This window comes from Ictalurus punctatus, chromosome 12 (assembly GCF_001660625.3).
Source record: "Ictalurus punctatus breed USDA103 chromosome 12, Coco_2.0, whole genome shotgun sequence".
Classification (NCBI taxonomy): Eukaryota; Metazoa; Chordata; class Actinopteri; order Siluriformes; family Ictaluridae; genus Ictalurus; species Ictalurus punctatus.
This window is the reverse complement of record NC_030427.2, coordinates 176,924-197,904: the sequence shown is the minus strand read 5'-3', so window position 1 is coordinate 197,904 and position 20,981 is coordinate 176,924. Positions and strand designations below refer to the sequence as shown.

Sequence of the window (20,981 nt, the reverse complement as noted above, 5' to 3'; positions counted from 1 at the left end):
TTAATCTAATTATGGTCATAATCTAATTAAGATCTAATCGAATTAAGACAGGTGGATTACTCCTGTTTTAATCGTATTATGGACGTGTATTACACACATGTAAACACCTTAATCACATTATGAACGTCGTGTGAGTTTTCACCACATTTTGCAACAGGACACGATCACACACGGCAGTTTTACGCTTTACGGCGAACAAGAGAGTTCGGCTGTGTCCCAAACTGCATATTTGCCTACTATAGGCCGGTAGTGGGAAAAATACATGCATCATGAATTGAATGTCTCTGTACATTGCTGCATTCATCTTTCCCTCGATCCTGACTAGTCTCCCAGTTCCTGCCGCTGAAAAACATCCCCACAGCATGATGCTGCTACCACCATGCTTCACTGTAGGGATGGTATTGGCCAGGTGATGACTGGTGCCTGGTTTCCTCCAGACATGACGCTTGCCATTCGGGCCAAAGAGTTCAATCTTTGTTTCATCATGGTCTGAGAGTCCTTCAGGTGCCTTTTGGCAAACTCCAGGTGATCTGTCATGTGCCTTTTACTGAGGAGTGGCTTCCGTCTGGCCACTCTACCATACAGGCCTGATTGGTGGAGTGCTGCAGAGATGGTTGTTCTTCTGGAAGGTTCTCCTCTCTCCACAGAGACACGCTGGAGCTCTGTCAGAGTGACCATCGGGTTTTTGGTCACCTCCCTGACTAAGGCCCTTCTCCCCCGATCACTCGGTTTGGCCGGGCGGCCAGCTCTAGGATGAGTCCTGCTGGTTCCAGACTTCTTCCATTTACGGATGATGGAGGCCACTGTGTTCATTGGGACCTTCAATGCTGCAGAAATGTTTCTGTACCCTTCCCCAGATCTGTGCCTCGATACAATCCTGTCTCAGAGGTCAGTTCCTTGGACTTCATGGCTTGGTTTGTGCTCTGACATGCATTGTTAACTGTGGGACCTTATATAGACAGGTGTGTGCCTTTCCAAATCATGTCCAATCAACTGAATTTACCACAGGTGGACTCCAATCACGTTGTAGAAACATCTGAAGGATGATCAGTGGAACCAGGATGCACCTGAGCTCAATTTTGAGTGTCATGGCAAAGGGTGTGAATACTTATGTACATGTGCTTTTTTTGTTTTTTATTTTTAATAAATTTGAAAAGATTTCAAACAAACATCTTTCACGTTGTCATTATGGGGTATTGTTAGTAGAATTTTGAGGAAAATAATGAATTTAATCCATTTGGAATAAAACTAACATAACAAAATGTGGAGAAAGTGAAGCGCTGTGAATACTTTCTGGATGCACTGTACATCACTACAATTACAATCACCACTGAGTGAGTGAGTGAGTGAGTGAGTGAGTGAGTGAGTGAGTGAGTGAGTGAGTGAGTGAGTGAGTGAGTGAGTGAGTGAGTGAGTGAGTGAGTGAGTGAGTGAGTGAGTGAGTGAGTGAGTGAGTGAGTGAGTGAGTGAGTGAGTGAGTGAGTGAGTGAGTGAGTGAGTGAGTGAGTGAGTGAGTGAGTGAGTGAGTGAGTGAGTGAGTGAGTGAGTGAGTGAGTGAGTGAGTGAGTGAGTGAGTGAGTGAGTGAGTGAGTGAGTGAGTGAGTGAGTGAGTGAGTGAGTGAGTGAGTGAGTGAGTGAGTGAGTGAGTGAGTGAGTGAGTGAGTGAGTGAGTGAGTGAGTGAGTGAGTGAGTGAGTGAGTGAGTGAGTGAGTGAGTGAGTGAGTGAGTGAGTGAGTGAGTGAGTGAGTGAGTGAGTGAGTGAGTGAGTGAGTGAGTGAGTGAGTGAGTGAGTGAGTGAGTGAGTGAGTGAGTGAGTGAGTGAGTGAGTGAGTGAGTGAGTGAGTGAGTGAGTGAGTGAGTGAGTGAGTGAGTGAGTGAGTGAGTGAGTGAGTGAGTGAGTGAGTGAGTGAGTGAGTGAGTGAGTGAGTGAGTGAGTGAGTGAGTGAGTGAGTGAGTGAGTGAGTGAGTGAGTGAGTGAGTGAGTGAGTGAGTGAGTGAGTATCTCCAGTGTACAGTGTGGATTCTCCAGTCTAGCAGAGAGCAGCTTCACTCCTGAATCCTGCAGGTTATTGTGACTCAGGTCCAGTTCTCTCAGTCTGGAGGAGTTTGATCTGAGAACTGAGGACAGAACTCTACAGCTTTCCTCTGTCAGATCACACACACACAGACTGGAAGAGAAATGAAGAAATATCAGAACACTGATCACTCTCACACACACACACACACACACACACACACACACACACACACACACACAGCCATAATACAGATAAAGTTTCCCATGTAACAGAAATGTGAGTGTGTTTCTCTCACACACAGAAATCAGAGGACAGGACACCACATCAGCATTATTATTATTATTATTATTATGAATAATAATAACATCATCAGTTACAATGATCCTTAAAGGACTGAAAACATTTTTGTTTGAACAAATGCTTCCTTATAATTGAAACATGAAGCCATTTGAAAAGACCCATGACACTTTGGAATGTTGAGACCATGCGCGATCAAAACGTCAATGAGCCTTGGAGTCACTCTTAAGCCTTGTCTCATTCTCCATCGCGGTTACGGCTGGTAAAGAAGGTTGGCACATTGAAACGATCAAAACATAAAACATCAGAACATAAATGAACCAAGGAAATGCACTTAAGTCTTGTCTCATGCTCCCTTCCTCTGATGGCCAAGAGAACATGGCACTGGACTTGGAATGCACTGGGGTCTCCCCTACGCAACTTGAAGCCTGCTCAAGGCATGTCAGCGGTCTGTGTCAACTAACTCGTGTGCACTATCTTCCCGACTGCAGAGAGAAAAGGGCACTGGACCTGAACTACACCGGGGTTTCACCTGCGCAACTTGAAGCCTGTTATGAAACTGTGTCGTAATGCAGAGAGAACTCTATTCAGATGAGCAAGAAAGCACCTTGGCATTCATCAAACATGCTTGTGTTTTATCCTAGAAAAATGCTTTGACGTAAAGTAAGTCGTCCGAATGTGTTCATGTAAACTAGTAAAGGCTCTAATTACTTGACTGAAGTAAATGGACTGAAGAGGGCGTCCACGTGCGGAAACCTGAGAATATAAACGAGACTGCAAAGTTGTTGTTGAAGAAGGGTCGAACACGGACAGACACGTCCGTCGGCTCCAGTAGAATAGCCTAGTGTTTCCTTAAATCACTTTGAGGCGTCGGACTCTAAATCCAACAGGGTTTTCTTGCGCAGGTATGAACCCTGCTTGCAGCTTTGTCAGCTGTAGGTGTCAAGTCACTGGTGCTCAATCTCCTGCTGTTTATTTAAACATAACATCCTCAGTTACAATGATCCTTAAAGGACTGAAAACATTTTTGTTTGAACAAATGCTTCATTATAATTGAAACATGAAGCCATTTTTTAAATAAAATTATTAAAAGGTCTCCTATTTAAAAATAAATAAAATAAATAAAATAAATAAGAAATCTCCCATTTGAACAAAAGATGAGATAAGATAATACTTTATTAATCCCAACGTGGAGAAATGAGGGAATTAGGAGGAAAAAGGAGCAGGACCTGCTGTGGCTTTGTTTGGAAATATTTTTGTTGGTGAAATAGAACAGAAACAGACAATATTGAGTGTAAAATGTACGTCAGGTAATATTATCTTATTGTTTACATGTTAGCATAGCATGTTAAATTAACTACTAAATAAAAATCACATCAGCTGTATGAGCTTTTAAATAACGTCCTATTATTATTATTATTAACATTTACTGTAGCTGCACAGCCAGACTGCTCCTGTACCTTTCACACACACACACACACACACACACACACACACACACACACACACACACACACACACTCTTGTAATTATAACATTCTGGGGTCAGTAGTCCCACCCATGTATTGTGGGGACACCACTTTCCTGAGGTCCTACAGATGTGAAAAAAATCAGGCATGTATAATTTAAGCCTGAGAACACATATCATCTCAAATTCTGGATTTAAATCACCAAATTTCTGTGCTTGGTTTTTTCATAAACAACATAACAAGAACTCATCATTAACGGGGACCTAATTTTCATACACAGCAAATTAACTGGTTTTCATGTTGTAGAGGGGACATCACTAGATAGTTAATCTGCATACACACAGATCAGGTCGTTTATATAACAACAATGGGACATGGTTTTAAAAAACAATGTTGTCAATTTAACTATAATTATTTATACAAAATTACAAACTAAGTATGTCTAATTTAGAGGGCTGTCTGTAAAGCAGATATGATGTGTATTTTCTCTATTTGAAGGTTTAAGCTTCTCATGAAATTATATTGAACAGTTGTTCTTAATTGTTTATACTAAGGACTCTTAAGCCTTATTTGTGAAATATGCAATCAGTGAAAGTTTGGTTATCAAAAAGCTCTCTTACAGAAATTTCAATATCTGCACGTAATAGATAACAGACTACATTTTTTTGGAGCTTTCTATTTCCAACAGAGGAACCCTTTGAGAAACCTAGGAACTTGTTAAGGAAGGTGTTACCAGTGCTATTATTAGTTTTGAGGCTATAATTCTAAGAAGCTTTTCATTTCCTGCTCCAAAGTATACAATTTTTTTTGTGGAATAGAAAGTAGAGGTGCTAGCTGTACTGAACCTCACTTATTTATCACAGGCATGCATCACAAATTAACACTATCCCCAGTCATTTTGGCAAGTCAAAATGACAAAGACACTCATCCTTTTGATATTTTAGCTACACAAAGTATTTGTTTATTGGTCTGGATCTCTAATCAAGTGAAAAATTGTCAGTAAGATGAAAAAACCCTGTCTATTCAACATTATAAAGACAACTTGAGTCTTGAGCTTCTTTACTGTAAAAGACAACAAATATTTGCCCATTAAAGTGCACAACTACTAAGCTCACATGTGCCATGAATGAACTTGGACTCATTTAAGTTTGACATAACACTTCTGCTTACTACATATAGCCAGCTCAAAGTTAAACATATTGAGAAAAATAAAGATACTAGCCAAACACAGACACACAACCAAATGTCATAAACACAATTTTTTTCTTTATTCTATATCCACTTAACTGACTAAGCTAAAAAGTGACAGTAACAACTTAATAATATATGTTGAGGTAGCTAATTTTGATTCCAGGCAGTCTAAACATGTAAATGGGTAGCACACTGAAGCTTTTATTGCCCAATAGGCTTACTCATGAACTTGTCAGTCACCTGCATAAGGACCCACTGGAAGAAGGCGGCCCAAACCAATTTGATCTAATTCAATATAACGGTGTAGGTAAAGATCCTAATGGATATTTTAAATGCCTGATTTGTTCCTGATTAGTTTATGATGAAGTAAATGCTGAGCGGTTCATTACAAAGTAAAAGGCTAGAGGTGTAATGTAACTTATTGTTAAAGCATTACTACAGATGTTATGATGTACAGTATCTGTAATATAGATGTAAAGTGTTACTATCAAAGTGTTATTTAATCTTTGTTTAAATCTCTCTTGTAAGCTACAGTGCAGTTGTTGACATAGAATTTGACACTTTGCCAGTCTCTATCTTTAAGATATAAAGACTCAGATCTAATGCAGTTTTCACAGACCAACTTCCCTGGGACACGACATGACATGATGAAGGTCTTCATATGTCTCTCCACTGCATGGACCTCATTTCCTTCCCGAGCCTTCCTCTTTTTCAGAGTAGATGTTTTACCTAAATGTAAGAATAAACATTAGTTACATAGCAAACACACACCTTTACACCCAACAGAAATCATTGTCTGGCAACTTACACACTGGAACTTAGATTTCACGTCTCAAGAATGAAAACTCTGACTGCAGTTTGTGCATATGTACCAAATAGTAACTAGGAGTACTCGGTTTTCTTGGAGAAGATGCAGTAGGGAACCTACTGAGTCCCAGGGGATGCTTATGTTGGAAATTATGGAGAGATGTGATTGAAAGGCAGGATTAAAAGTGACAGCAAACTACACAATTCTAATATTTATCATCCAGAAAAGGTGTAGACTGTGATGGCTGCTGTTTCTCCTGGCCATTGCTCTCAGCAGTGTCCTCCTCCATAATCTGCATATTTAAACAGGTTTAAGTGACCTATGGGGACACTGTTCTAAATTCACATATCTATTCAGCTATCACAAGACTCCCTCACACACCTGAATAAAACATGCTTTGTGGGGACTCCGTATAGTAACTATTAACAGACAAGATTATGTAACAGAAAGCAAACATGCTTTTCAATACGACAAAAACAATAATTATTTCACTATAGGAATTAAGTTTATTATTTCAGGGTTAGATATGGGATACTTTGGAAGACTTTGGGATAATTACGATGCATTCAGACACACACATGTTTTGTAGTTAATGCTTAAACGTGGCAGTAAAATACCTGAAGCAGATCAGATGAACAATAATGTCTAATTTTATTGTTGATGCACAAGCACAAAATTAGTTGTGCAACAAAAATGAATCGCAACACTGCCGGATAAGACAATGTTTATCTTTTAATAATTTTTAAATTGTGAAAACAGAGAGGGAGATACCCTGCATACCTTGCTACACCAAGGCCAGTCTCCTCCTCCGTAATTGTAGGTAATTCATCACCTTCTTTAAAGTCTGTTAAAGCAAACAGACCAAGATGTGGGCTTCCATCCACTTCAGTCTTCTGTATTCTGCCATTTGGGTGCTTGTGGTCATCATTAACCAGCCTACCAAAAGATCCGTCTTCTTTTGCAGCATCAATACTTAATACACAACGAGAGAAAGAGAGAAGTATTCAGTGACCGAATATTGCACATCAAATTCTACAAATATGATAGCTCTGCACAGAATTTTTATTGTTAACCGTCAGATGTCAATGTTTAAGTGGACAAATACTTTACAACAGCAATTTTCAAGTACAATGAAAGTACACTTTGAAGAAAAACTATGCAGACATTGTCATTTTTTATGCAGGTTAATTCTATGGATCATTTAATCAGTGGTGCTTCAAAAGCACTACTATTGTTCCCTTGCATACTTAATAATAATAATAATAATAATAATAATAATAATAATATTATTACTCTCCGGCCGGCGCTCAAAAGTATTGGGACCCCGCACGGCCAGCTCTCAAAAGTACTGGCGCCCTTGACAGTCGGCTCTAAAATGTATTGGCGCACTACACGGCTGGCTCTAACAGTGCTGGTGCCATATCTGTCCGGCTCTGGAAAGTATTGGCGCCCTACGCTGTCAGCTCTCGAAAGTATTGGCACCCGTCCCTGTTTCGCCAACGCAAGCACCACTCACATTTTCTTCAGGAAATGTACCGGTCTAGTTATTATTATTATTCTTCTTCCACGTTTTTTTTGGTGCGTAACTAGTCCCTCACTGTTTGTCGGAGATCGACAGGTGAGGTGTCGAATCGATCGGCTTATTGAGGAGATGTGTGCTATGACTTTTATAAGCGATCGGAATGCCGGAATTCCCACTACGGAAGCTCAAATTCAGAAAATTTCCCATAGACTGGCATTGAGTTTTGAAAGTATTGGCCCTCTAAGGAGAAAGCTGTAAAAAAATTTTCCTCCGTACACGTTCGGCTCTAAAATGTATTGGCACACGATCTGTTCGGCTCTCAGAAATATTGGCACACGATCTGGCCGGCTCTCAAAAGTATTGGCACCCTGCACAGCCAGCTCTCAAAAGTACTGGCGCCCTTGACGGTCGGCTCTAAAAAGTATTGGCGCACTACACAGCCGGCTCTAACAGTGCTGGTGCCATATCTGTCCAGCTCTCGAAAGTATAGGCACCCTACGCGGGCGGCTCTTGAATGTATTGGCGCCCTGTCCCGATTTCACCATGGCAAGCACCGCTCACATTTTCTTCAGGAAATGTACTGGTCTAGTTATAATTATTCTTCTTCCACCTTCGTGCCATTTTACCTCTAAAGAAAATGTTAATATATTGAGATTTTCAGTCCCTAGTGATGTTCTGAGTAAGAAAATAACCATACCCGTGCTTGCTAATAACTGTGCTGAGTGAGAACCTGTTCTACACACAGATCACAGCTCAGCTGCGGTGTTTAGAGACGCAGAATAAAAGGAGCGCGCTGTAGTTACAACATCGAAGCACATCACACCACCGCCCAGCGCTTTACAGATTCATAACAAACTAATAACTGGAACTAATGAGCTGGGCTCGGTCCAGACTACTGTCCACCCTGTCCTCGATTTCAGAGGCTTTAAACTCAATCCAGCGCTCAGATCGATAACTATTTAGGAAGCCTGACTCTGCTATTTATAACCGAACTATCCGTTACATGGTGAAGCTAGTTACAGAAGTCGCTTTAACACTAAATATTCACATGACATGACAACCACCAAAGCCTATTTAATATATTAACTTCATTTTATTAACTTATTGTACTTACTAATGTGCTGGATTGGTTAAAGTGTGTGCTAACTCTGGCTAGTAAAGTCCGCTATCATAACAATTACTTTAATATTGCGATTCAATTATAAATGATGTCTTAAAGCACGGAAATAAAATTACAAACTTATAAACTGCAAAAAATTATAATAATAACTTACCTTTCGTTGTATTTGGTCTCGTTGCCGCAGTAGAATCATTCCTTAAGGCAATGGAAAGCAGCTGGTGCTATTAGCCTGTGACAGCCAGGGCAGATGGGAAATGTAGTTCTTTTCCTACTTCCTGTGTCGTGTTTATGAACTATTAGTGCAGTCAAAAAAAACTACACTCCGCCATAACCCGACTTAAGGATTTCGTTTTACTGCTTAGAGATTTTTAAATAGTGTCATTTCACTGTGCAAAAATTTAAAAACTCAAACTTTAATTATTATTAAGACTTATAATTATTTGGAAAACATGATAACTATCTGTTCTAACTTATTAATGTTTATCTTATGCTAACAATCTAACCTTCTAACAGTCTAATTAGGCTTTTAACTTACCAGTCACTTTTTAATCCGCTAATAGGTAATAGAGCTAATGTGCATATGCAGATTAGCCACAGTCCTTTACTAAGTGGGTGGTACCATAATTTGCATAAATTAGACTTGCAGAGTGTGTGAAGTGGTTGGCCAAGCCCCTCCCCCAATAAATACCAGTTCCAGACTAAAGGGGGCGACATAGACCAAACCGATCACACACACAGTTTGTCCAGATCATGCGTTATATGCCAAAGATAAAAATTTGTGAGGCGTCTATTTACAGCCTCCTCAACACTTTTCAATGCATCACCCCTGTGAGGACGTGGATTTTTGCACCCATAATGTTTTTGGTCCCCATGAGGTTGCTGTGTAAACATGATGATGTCCCCATGAAGTGATAATTACAAACACACACACACACACACACACACACACACACACACACACACACACACACACACACAGACAGACAGACACTCTCTCTTTCTCTCTCTCTCTCTCGTGCGCATGGATTGAATGAGTGGGCGGAGTCAGAGCGGAAGTGAGTGAGTGGGCGGAGCGTGGCCGAGGTCGCTGCTCCAAGTTCGCTTGTTCATTTTTTCTGTCTATTTTTTCTTAAGAAATACGATTTCCTTTAGGTCTTTGGTTTCTGAGAGAGTTCAAATTACTATTGTTTGTTGTGTGTGTGCGCGCTCGCGTGTGTGTGTGTTTGTGTGTGTTTCTCGCTGGCCTGGGCGGCTGTTTCCGTGGTTGGGAAACATGGCTGCCTCAGGTATGGGGAAGTATGATTCCCTCACGCGGCGGCATGCTATTAAAGTAGCCACTACCGCCAGCGTTGAGGAGGTGTGTCTGGCCGTGGGGGAGAGTGTTGGACACGACAACATTCTGTCTGCGGTCCGGATGAATAGTGCCGTCGTGCTGTTTCTGAAAACGGTGGAGTTAGTAAACGACATGGTGGACAGTGGAGTTGTGATTGATGATGTGTTCCACTTAATGCTTCCCTTATCAACCCTGTGTAAAAAAGTCATCCTGTCGAATGTTCCTCCTTTTATTAAGGACGAGGTTCTGTCACAAACTCTATCCCGCTATGGTAAACCGGTCTCTCAGATCAAGAAGATCGCGACTACAAGTAAATCCCCTCGTGTAAAATATATCGTGTCTTTCAGACGGTGTGTGTACATGGTTCTGAAGGACAATAATGATCTGGATCTGACACTGAATGTAAAGGTGGAAGATTTTAATTATGTTATTTACGCTACTACTACTACAATGAAGTGTTGTGGGTGTGGTTTATCTGGTCATCTGGTGCGGGCCTGTCCGGAAAAACGGGTAAATCCCGAAAATAATGATAATGCTAACGAGGCCGCTGGTAACGAGGTTACTGCTGGAGAGGGTGTTGGGGTTAATGGGGCCCCCACACCGGGAGAGGGAACAGCAGCACCTTCTCAGGTGGAGACACCTGAAGCTGTTCCCTCTCACCAGGGTGTCGGTGCGAGACTGAGACTGAAGGCTGAGACTGAGCCGGATTTAGGTGATAAGGATACACAGGACAGTACGGTGTCACTAGATAGTGTGATCTGTCCCTTGTTGATGAAGTTGTGGATGATAGCTCTCATATGGACACGGAAGAGAATGTGTTCAAGGTGCCCCAGAGAAAGAGACGGAGAAATCGTCCTCATGCACAGGCTAAGAGGAAAGATGTTGCAGAGGAGCTGAATTCTGTGGAGGTAGAGAGTGAGAGCGAAGCCTCCGACTGTAGTATAACATGTAGTGTAAATTTGTGATTAACAACTAATACTAGTGTAAATCTAAGTGGCTTTTCGAGCCATGAATATAGCGTGGACGACATCAGGGCTTTTCTGAGAAAGACTAAACATGCTAGGAATGTGAGGATAGACGAGTTTTCCCAGATGTGGAACAGTTCATTAAAAAAAACACGTGGGTTTATGGGAGAAGGGGGTTTCACTGATCAGGAGGGATACCGTCTAAAGAAAATCCTTATAAAAGTCAATGTAATGTTAGACAATAACGATAGTGATAGTCAATCCTAGACATGTACGTAAATCTATTATTTTTCCTCATATTTATGAGTGAGTTTCGAGTTGCTTCGTTGAATTTAAATGGAGCAAGGGAAAGAAATAAAATATTTTTGTTGTTTGAAACGGTGAAGCAAAAGAAAATTGATGTAATCTTTGCTCAGGAAACCCACACAGACGCTAATAATGCTGCGGACTGGGCCAGGGAGTTTAAAGGGTTATCCTTTTTAAGTCATAAGACATCTACCAGTGGCGGAGTAGCTATTTTATTTTCCTATAATTTTATCCCCTGTTCTTATCAAGTTGATGAAATCATAAAGGGTCGACTGTTAAAGGTTAGAGCTCAATATGAGAATAGGTGGGTTGTTTTTGTGTGTGTTTATGCCCCGACTGCAGCCATTGAAAGAATGTTATTTTTACAAACCTTAGACAATGTCCTGAAGAACTGTGACTCTGATGATTTTTTTATTCTATGGGGGGATTTTAATTGTACAGAGCTGGGTATAGACAGGAATCATGTAGAGCCCCATATGCCATCACGTAGAAGGTTAGTCGAGTTAATGAAGTCCTGTGACCTTGTGGACATTTGGAGAAATTTTCACCACATGCAGAGACAGTATACCTGGGTGCACTCCTATAATAATATGCTCTCTATGGCCAGATTGGATAAATTTGATGCTTTTAAACACCAGTTAAGTGCTTTTAGAAGTTGTGTAATTATACCGGTAGGATTTACGGACCATTGTATGGTTCTCTACCATAGAGAAATTCGAAAGAGAGCAGTCGGTTTCTACAAGGAACTGTACAAGTGTGAAATCTACCTCCAGTGTCACTAGAGACACAACTCTCCGCATGAAATCCTTGGAGAACGAAATAATGGAGCTTCAAGAGTTAATGAAAAACACAGGATGGCAGGTATGCATAGAAAATTTAAGAACAAAAAAGGAGTTTATTGACTAAATTGCTAGACGATACCGCACAAGGAGCTCTGGTCAGGTCGCGATTTCAGAATGTGGAGTGTATGGATGCACCGTCGAAATTCTTTTTTAATTTGGAAAAAAAGAATGGTCAGAATTAGATGATACATGGCCTGTTTTCTGATGAGGGGACACTTTTAGTGGACCATAGAGAAATTCGAAAGAGAGCAGTCGGTTTCTACAAGGAACTGTACATGTGTGAAATCTCCGATGAGCAGGCCCATGATAACGTCTTCTTGAAGGATCTCCCTCAGGTGTCAAAGGAAACGCATGCAGACCTCGGAGGGGAGTTGACCCTAGAGGAACTGCTACGAGCCCTCCAGGGTATGGTGAGTGGCAAGGCACCAGGGATCGATGGTCTACCAGCTGACTTTTATAAGTCTTTTTGGCCTGACATGGGTGCAGACCTACTGGAGGTACTGGGTGACAGTTTAGTCACGGGGCGGCTGCCACTCAGTTGTCGCAGAGCAGTATTGACTCTGTTGCCCAAAAAAGGAGATCTACACGACATAAAATCATGGAGACCTGTTTCAGTTCTCTGAGTGGAATACCGACTGCTCTCTATGGTATTGGCAAACCGACTTAGTATAGTCATGGAAGAGGTGATCCATCCAGACCAGACCTACTGTGTGCCAGGTAGATTTATTCATGATAACATTTCATTCATTACGGATGTTGTAGAGGTCGGAAGGATTTTTAATTTGGAATGTGGTTTGGTTTTAATTGATCAGGAAAAGGCTTTCGACAGAGTTGAGCATACTTACCTGTGGAACGTCTTGACTGCTTTTGGTTTTAGTTGAAGGATCGTGTATCGTTTGAAAATATATGGTGTCTGGAAGGGGCATTATGTGTGGTTGCAGAAGAAAAGGTGAAATTTAATCAACTTCTACTATTGTGTTTTTTTTTTGCTTTTTATTTTTTTTATACTCCCTGTGGTTTTTCAGATGCATTTGGAAGTGGTGTTTATTTTTATCACCTACAGTGCTGATTTTGTATGTTTGCCCACTGACAAAGAAATGATCATTCTATAATTTTAATGGTTGTTGTATTTGAACAGTGAGAGACAGAATAAAAACAAAAAAATCCAGAAAAAAGCATGTCAAAAATGTTATAAATTAATTTGCATTTTAATGAGGGAAAAAAGTATTTGACCCCCTCTCAATCAGAAAGATTTCTGGCTCTCAGGCGTCTTTTATACAGGTAACGAGCTGAGATTAGGAGCACACTCTTAAAGGGAGTTCTCCTAATATCAGTTTGTTACCTGTATAAAAGACACCTGTCCACAGAAGCAATCAATCAATCAGATTCCAATCTCTCCACCATGGCCAAGACCAAAGAGCTCTCCAAGGATGTCAGGGACAAGACTGTAGACCTACACAAGTCTGGAATGGGCTACAAGACCATTGCCAAGCAGCTTGGTGAGAAGGGGACAACAGTTGGTGCGATTATTCGCAAATGGAAGAAGCACAAAAGAACTGTCAATCTCCCTCGGCCTGGGATACCATGCAAGATCTCACCTCGTGGAGTTGCATTGATCATGAGAACAGTGAGGAATCAGCCCAGAACTACACGGGAGGATCTTGTCAATGACCTCAAGACAGCTGGGACCATAGTCACCAAGAAAACAATTGGTAACACACTACGCCGTGAAGGACTGAAATCCTGCAGCGCGCGCAAGGTCCGCTGCTCAAGAAAGCACATATACATGCCCGTCTGAAGTTTGCCAATGAACATCTGAATGATTCAGAGGACAACTGGGTGAAAGTGTTGAGGTCAGATGAGACCAAAATGGAGCTCTTTGGCACCAACTCAACTCGCCATGTTTGGAGGAGGAGGAATGCTGCCTATGACCCCTGGAACACCATCCCCACCATCAAACATGGAGGTGGAAACATTGTGCTTTGGGGTTTTTTTTCTGCTAAGGGGACAGGACAACTTCACCGCATCAAAGGGACGATGGACGGGGCCATGTACCGTCAAATCTTGGGTGAAAACCTCCTTCCCTCAGACAGGGCATTGAAAATGGGTCGTGGATGGGTATTCCAGCATGACAATGACCCAAAACACACGGCCAAGGCAACAAAGGAGTGGCTCAAGAAGAAGCACATTAAGGTCCTGGAGTGACCTAGGCAGTCTCCAGACCTTAATCCCATAGAAAATCTGTGGAGGGAGCTGAAGGTTCGAGTTGCCAAACGTCAGCCTCGAAACCTTAATGACTTGGAGAAGATCTACAAAGAGGAGTGGGACAAAATCCCTCCTGAGATGTGTGCAAACCTGGTGGCCAACTACAAGAAACGTCTGACCTCTGTGATTGCCAACAAGGGTTTTTAAACCAAGTACTTAGTCATGTTTTGCAGAGGGGTCAAATACTTATTTTCCTCATTAAAATGCAAATCAACATTTTTGACGTGAGTTTTTCTGGATTTTTTTGTTGTTATTCTGTCTCTCACTGTTCAAATAAATCTACCATTAAAATTAGACGGATCATTTCTTTGTCAGTGGGCAAACGTACAAAATCAGCAGGGGATCAAATACTTTTTTCCCTCACTGTATGTACCTATCTGCCTCCCTGCCACGCCCTGCCCTGCCTATTTAGTTAGTGTTATTTGAAATGACTCTGTGGGACCGAAATAGGTCATTGTAGTTTTAAAATCATGTAAATAAAAAGGCTTTTGAAATTCAAATTCAATTCAAATCCCTCTCTCTCTCTCTCTGCCCACTCTCCCCCACTCTCTCTCTCTCCCTCTCCCCCCCACTCTCTCTCTCTCTATTTGTTAATGATGCTAACGCATTGCAGTGTTATAAACTACCTCTTAATGGGCCACCATGCATCTCCATTCAGCCCGTGTCCTGTCAGCTAAATGTAGCCTCATGTCACTAATAATTATTCACATGTTCATGCTTTTAATAAATCTTTTTATCCTGACACCGTATCAGTGAATTTAGACTAATGCTTGCATTCAGAGTATAAGGGGTGTGTGTGTGTGCACATTTAGGATAACTAAAATCTCTCTCTCTCTCTCTCTCTCTCTCTCTTTGCCAGTATCAGTGTCCTCCAGGAGTGTTTTTAATTAAATTCTTTTATTTTATTTTTATACCACACTGTGGTATCGACTTATATAATTAGTGTAATATAAACAGAAAATATATATAAGTCGATATAATATATATATATATACACACACAGTATAACGCTGTATTTCCAAACAGCATGAATAATTTCTTTTTCTCGAAACTCCACAACAGCACAATTTTCTATTTATTTTTTAACTTCATAAAGAAAAGTCCGGTTTCATAGAAATCCACGGACACTTAATTAGTGTCAGCGGCAGAACAGTTCCATATCTGAAGTGATACTCGACATACCTGCTTCTAGTGGCGATCGCTTTCAGCCTACAAAGTTACTTGAAAGTGCCAGCATGAAGCACAGAGCTGAAACCTGAAAATGACTGGATGATTTTAATAACGGACAAGAAAGCACTTCCAAGCATTATTCCTGTTTTACCTCAAGAATGACATGACTTTGCATATGATCAAATAAGGTTCTTAAGTTTCATTGATCTGTTTGCTTGTGCTCAGTGGCAGTTAGAACATTTAATTTTATTATTATTATTTTTTTAAACTTAAGAACACTTCTTTTTGCTTCAGCACAGTACAGGCTGAAGTATAGATCATGTACTGTTTCGATTATGAATATTATAATCCGTAGCATTTCAAGCCAGGAACATGCTTCAGCACAGTACAGGCTGAAGTATAGATCATGTACTGTTTCGATTATGAATATTATAATCCGTAGCATTTCAAGCCAGGAACAGCATGTGTGGTGCGTGCCGCACACGTATACCAATCTACCGAGGCTATAAAAAGTCTACACACTCCTGTTAAAATAGTGGCTTTTTGCGATGCAAGTGCAATCAAGATAACTTGTCAGATCTTTTTCTAGCCTTTTTCTTATACCCCTACTCCTTTACGAGAAGTGTCCTGGGATATTTAATGACCACAGCGAGTCAGGACCTCGGTTTAACGTCGCATCCAAAAGACTGTGCTGTTTTTACAGTATAGTGTCCCTCCTCACTATACCGGGGCATTAGGCCCCACACAGACCACAGGGTGAGCGCCCCCTGCTGGCCTCACTAATACCACTTCCAGCAGCAACCTTAGTTTTGCCCAGTAGGTCTCCCATCCAGGTACTGGCCAGGCTCAACCTTGCTTAACTTCAGTGGGAAACAGGCCAGAACTACAGGGAGAACTGCAAGGCAGCCAATATATTACAACTGAGGGAATTAAAAGCCACTAGGTGGTGGAGGTAGTATGTTTTGGAGGATTTATATAGAATCGTGACTGTACACAGAAGATGAACTGATATTAGATTTTAGAGTTGATCCAAACAAGGTCAAATGTCAGAAATAGTTTTTCTTCAATAGCTGTCTTGCTTTTTGAGGCATGTATTTTAAGGGTATTTGAGTTTGAGACATACAGATTAGTAATGAGACTAAAGGAATGGACTAGACTTCTTGGTGGTGGTGGAGGCAACCCTGAGTTCTTCTTATTCATTCTTAAAATAGTTCATTTGATCATTTCTTTTTTTTTGATAATAAAGAAAAACAACTAACAAAATGTTTCCCCCCATATCATTTATATTTCTTTGTTTTCGCTATTTTGTCCTATGCGTATGCAAACATTAGCACTCCGTATGTATGAATTCCTGTGTTTGAGAAGGTCTCTGCTCAACGTGAGCCCTAAATGGCATGGCTTGTAGGATTTTAATTTGCTCTGTGCCTGTCTAGCACATATTCTTATAGAAGAAGAATACATTTTTTTGGAATGTTTGATAAGTAGACAGAGCCTAAAATCTCTGATCTTGTCTGGCACGTTCTCTCTCTGCACCTGAGCTGTTTTATGTACACCCGCTGGATTGCATGGCTTAAAGAAGCTTATCTCTGCCTAACCACACTCGTGGCTATTAAGCACTAACCACAGTGGCAAGTGGCATCACATCCACTGCTGTGCACTGAGAGTGCACCAGAATTAATTTCGTATATCTATATATATTTTTGCCTACGAATGTAAACGTAGTGTCGATAAAGACGAATAGCAAGTTTGTCATTCTTAACCTCTTGTGAGTAGCAGCTGTGTTTTCTTGTTTAGGCCGAGGGATTATGATCATTTGTGGTGACACGGACCGATGAGGGTGGAAAACCCATGGAAGTTAGGTCACTGAGGGGAGGAGGGAGGGAGAGACGGAGACCGAGCAGGAGCACAGACACTCATGCACAAAGCCTCTAAATAAGTCCGGGTTTATACAAATCGAGTATAATCTGAGCCCTAATCTGACATTTTTTACTTGCTGGGTATCGCAGGTGAACTCTTCAGTTGAGTTTACTTACTTTGGCTTAACCTTCAGCTTTGGGAAAATATTTTGGGAATGGTGAGGTGAGACGTGATAGTGGAATGTGTCTGTGTGTGTATATGTAGGTTCTGATAACCTGCCACGCTATGGCGCTCTGGAGAGTCTCGTGAACGATGTGGCTGACGACACGTGGGACAACAGAGCCACGAATAGAATGAGCACCATCCGATTCCTCGATGATGACGATGAACAGGTGAGAGAATTGTGAAATGCTGGACTCTTATCACCTGATTGAGCTTCCGTGTGTGTGTGCGCGCACGTGCGTGTTAAACTGAAATAACAGCTCGGACTATTATTACTATTACTATTATCTTACTACTGCTACCATCCAATTTATAAGATTGGTTTTGATGCACGTGTTTACTGTATCATTAATTAAAATGCAAATGTGCAAACGCTTATGTCAGAGTGTCAGAATCCCGAGTTTGAGTGAGGAAACTTTCACGCCTGTGGATTTCGGACATTACGCTGTAGGTTGCCGAGTCAGGATTCTCAGAATTTTTGGAAACCCGACTAAATGAATGAAGTGCATTCAGTAAATAGCAAAATAACGAAGTATATAAACACAAAATCCAATGGCAAGAAATTCCTGACAGTTCACTTTTGTTAATACAGGGAGTGACCCTGGTGGTATGAACCACACTTGGGAACTAATAAAATTAGAATATAAAGCATGAGGTAGCCTTTGAGTACGATAGTTGTCACACGGGTCATGTTTGCTGCGGTCCAAATCAGAGTGCGATTGATCCCCCCGTTGGTCTGGGTTCAGACTCACTCGAACGCAGGTGCAACAGATATTATGCGCAGCAGTGGACCTCTTCTGTGTCCCACAAATTCCCCTGCTGCTCATGGTACAGGTGTGTTGTGGAGACTACGTCATAATGATGCCGTCCTCAGCTAAAATGCACGCGCAGGTTACTTTACTTCCTGAATAAGCGCGGAACGGAGTACGATTTCCGTTCATATTCACTGGAATCGTGGCTCGGTTCCAGAGCAACCGAACTAGGACCACCTCCTTCAGGTAGTCTCAGGTCTGGTACCGCGCTGTGCTTCCCGGTCCATGTGACAGCTTTCACATTACACACAAACCACGCTCAGACTGAGCTGCCAGTGTAAAAGCCCTCTAAGAGTCTGATTTTGGATCCGTAGTTAAAGCTATGACCTTGCTTTAGGGGCTTACTTCGCCTTCAGTCACTGTCGTTGATTATTTATCTGGAACAGCACACCTATGGTGTTTTATCCTGTACTTGGCATGGTACACTGAGAGTTGGGAGTAAAGTCATTCAAATGGCCTTGTTCTGTACACATAGCCCTGTCCTGTTCCGTGATGAATGAATCACTGTTGTAAGAAAAGAGTAGAGCAGAAACCTGTATTGCTATGTGACCGGGACCTGTGAGAATCGTTTAAATGGTTTTCTAATAGTACAGTACAGATTTATACACTCATTGGTATATCCCTGCTCATTCATGCAGTTATCCAATACATGAAATCATGTAGATAAAATGTGGCCGTCTTCTCAGGTTCGGCATGTTTTTTTTTTGTTTGTTTATTTTCCATTTTATGGTAGCCTTCTTCTCGGCTCGACCCAGTCTAGCTATCGAGCTCTCTTTTGATCTCGCTCATCAACAAGCCGTTTCCACTCTTAGTTCCGCCACTCGATGGTTTTTTGCACCATCTTGAATAAACTCAGGAGGCTGTGAAATTCCAAGCAGATCAGTAGCTTCTGAAATACGCAAATACCCGTCTGGCACCAACAACCATGCCACCGAGTCACCGAGAGCACATTTTCCCCCTATTCAGATGTTTGATGTGAACATTTCCTGAAGCCGTTGATGTATATCTGCATGATTTTATGTACTGTGCTGCTGCCACATGGTTGTCTGATTGGATAATTGCACAGCTGTGCAGCTGTACAGGTGTTTGTCTTAAAGTGGCCAGTGAGTGTATGTATAGTGATACTATAGGTTATAAATGCAGAATATGCACTAAGTTAGCCTTTCTGTTATTAAATACACGGACCTTGTGCCTACACTCATCATTTAGCTTTATTATTATTATTATTGTTATTATTATTATTATTATTATTATTATTATTGTTAGCGGAATGTAGTCCAGCTGTTGCCGTGCTAATCACATGACCCTGTCAGAATAATAACTTGACAACTCGGTGACTCCACAAAAAAAATTAAAGATAACACAGTACAAAACAGACCATAGACCAGCAAATATGTACGCTCAACTATTGCCAGGAATGAATGATTCATCAATAACCGAGTAACAGGACCAGCGTGGGAAAGGAGCCGTTTTATAACGGTGATGGATCGAATGTGATGAATAGCAATAACTAAGTGTCTATAACTATAGCTCGTGTATCTCCAATGATGGTCTTGTTTTCTTTATTTCTTTTCCTCTGTCATAGGGAACGCTGTTGCGACGGGCCACGCCGCACCCCGGAGAGCTGAGGAGCATGAAGAAGGTGGTGGAGAATCTCCACCACGGTCTGAACGCTGCCAAAGGCCTGGACTCCAACAAAAACGAGGTCAATAACACTGTGGACCGAGTGACTACATCAGTGTGACCGCTTTGTTTTCCTCCAAGATGACACAGTCCCCATCGTGTCTTCCCACAATGCACCTCATCCAGCCTTATCCCTGTGCTTTTTCTCCCTTGAATGTGACTCTCCTTTCTCTGTGCTGGGTCTGTTCTGTTCTCTCCTTCATCTCCTCAGATCCTGAATCAGGGAAAGACCACCATGATAGGTGTCTTCTTTTTTCTTTTTCTTGTTTATCTTCAGAGCAATAATCCATGGACTGCACAATTTCTTTTTTCTTTTTAAATTTTACAATCCAGCCCTTTTTCTTTTTTCTTTTTAAAGCTTTTTGATTTTTTCCAAACACATACCAAGTTAAAATAAGTAGGTGCACTACATTAAGTCTTATACTAATGCTGACAGAAGCTCCAGTTATATATTTACATTCTATTTTTAATTTTTTGTTTTTTAAACACTGGGTGGATGTTTCTTTTTTCTTTCTTTCTCATGAACATGAACTATAGCGTGGGACTGGGGGCGGAGAAACCAGCGTGAACTAAACTAATGAACCTAAACATGAAACATGACATGAACTATGACTATGAATTGAACCATGAAACTATAAACTGTGACTTTGGTTCTCTATCGTAAGGACACTCAACTAATCTACTACAACTCAATATTCCGCGCTGTGTGCTGGGAGGCGCGCGGTATATATACAAACATAATCAGCCTCGTAATGGCTGATGGCTGAGGGCGATTCAGACACACGTGAAACAACAACCAATGACAGAACGGGGAGGAGACATAACAGAAACATAACAAATGCACGTGTCGAAATGTCACGATTGTCAACAAGGGAAAAGCAGGTGCACCTGCTCGTGCACGCGCGCTCACATGCTCCACAGCGTGCTGCTTAAAGGGGAATTCATGACAGAACTTGGTCGGCCGTGTCGGTAGACTCGGGCTTGAGCAGAACTTGATCGGCCATATCAGTAGACTTGGGTGTGAGCAGAACTTGGTCGGCCGTGTCAGTAGACTTGGGCTTGAGCAGGGCTTGGTTGTCCTGGTTAACAGACACTTGGGAC

General features: G+C 41.4%; 1 long non-coding RNA gene across 1 annotated transcript; it reads right to left on the bottom strand.

Annotated features, from left to right (window-relative positions):
* Window positions 1–2,007: 2,007 nt before the first annotated feature.
* Window positions 2,008–8,690, bottom strand: LOC128634149 (uncharacterized). The gene is made up of 3 exons (XR_008397399.1): window positions 8,580–8,690; window positions 6,564–6,755; window positions 2,008–5,704 (listed from the first exon to the last, which is right to left on the bottom strand). It is a non-coding gene; the product is annotated as an uncharacterized LOC128634149 (long non-coding RNA).
* Between the last annotated feature and the right edge of the window lie 12,291 nt (window positions 8,691–20,981).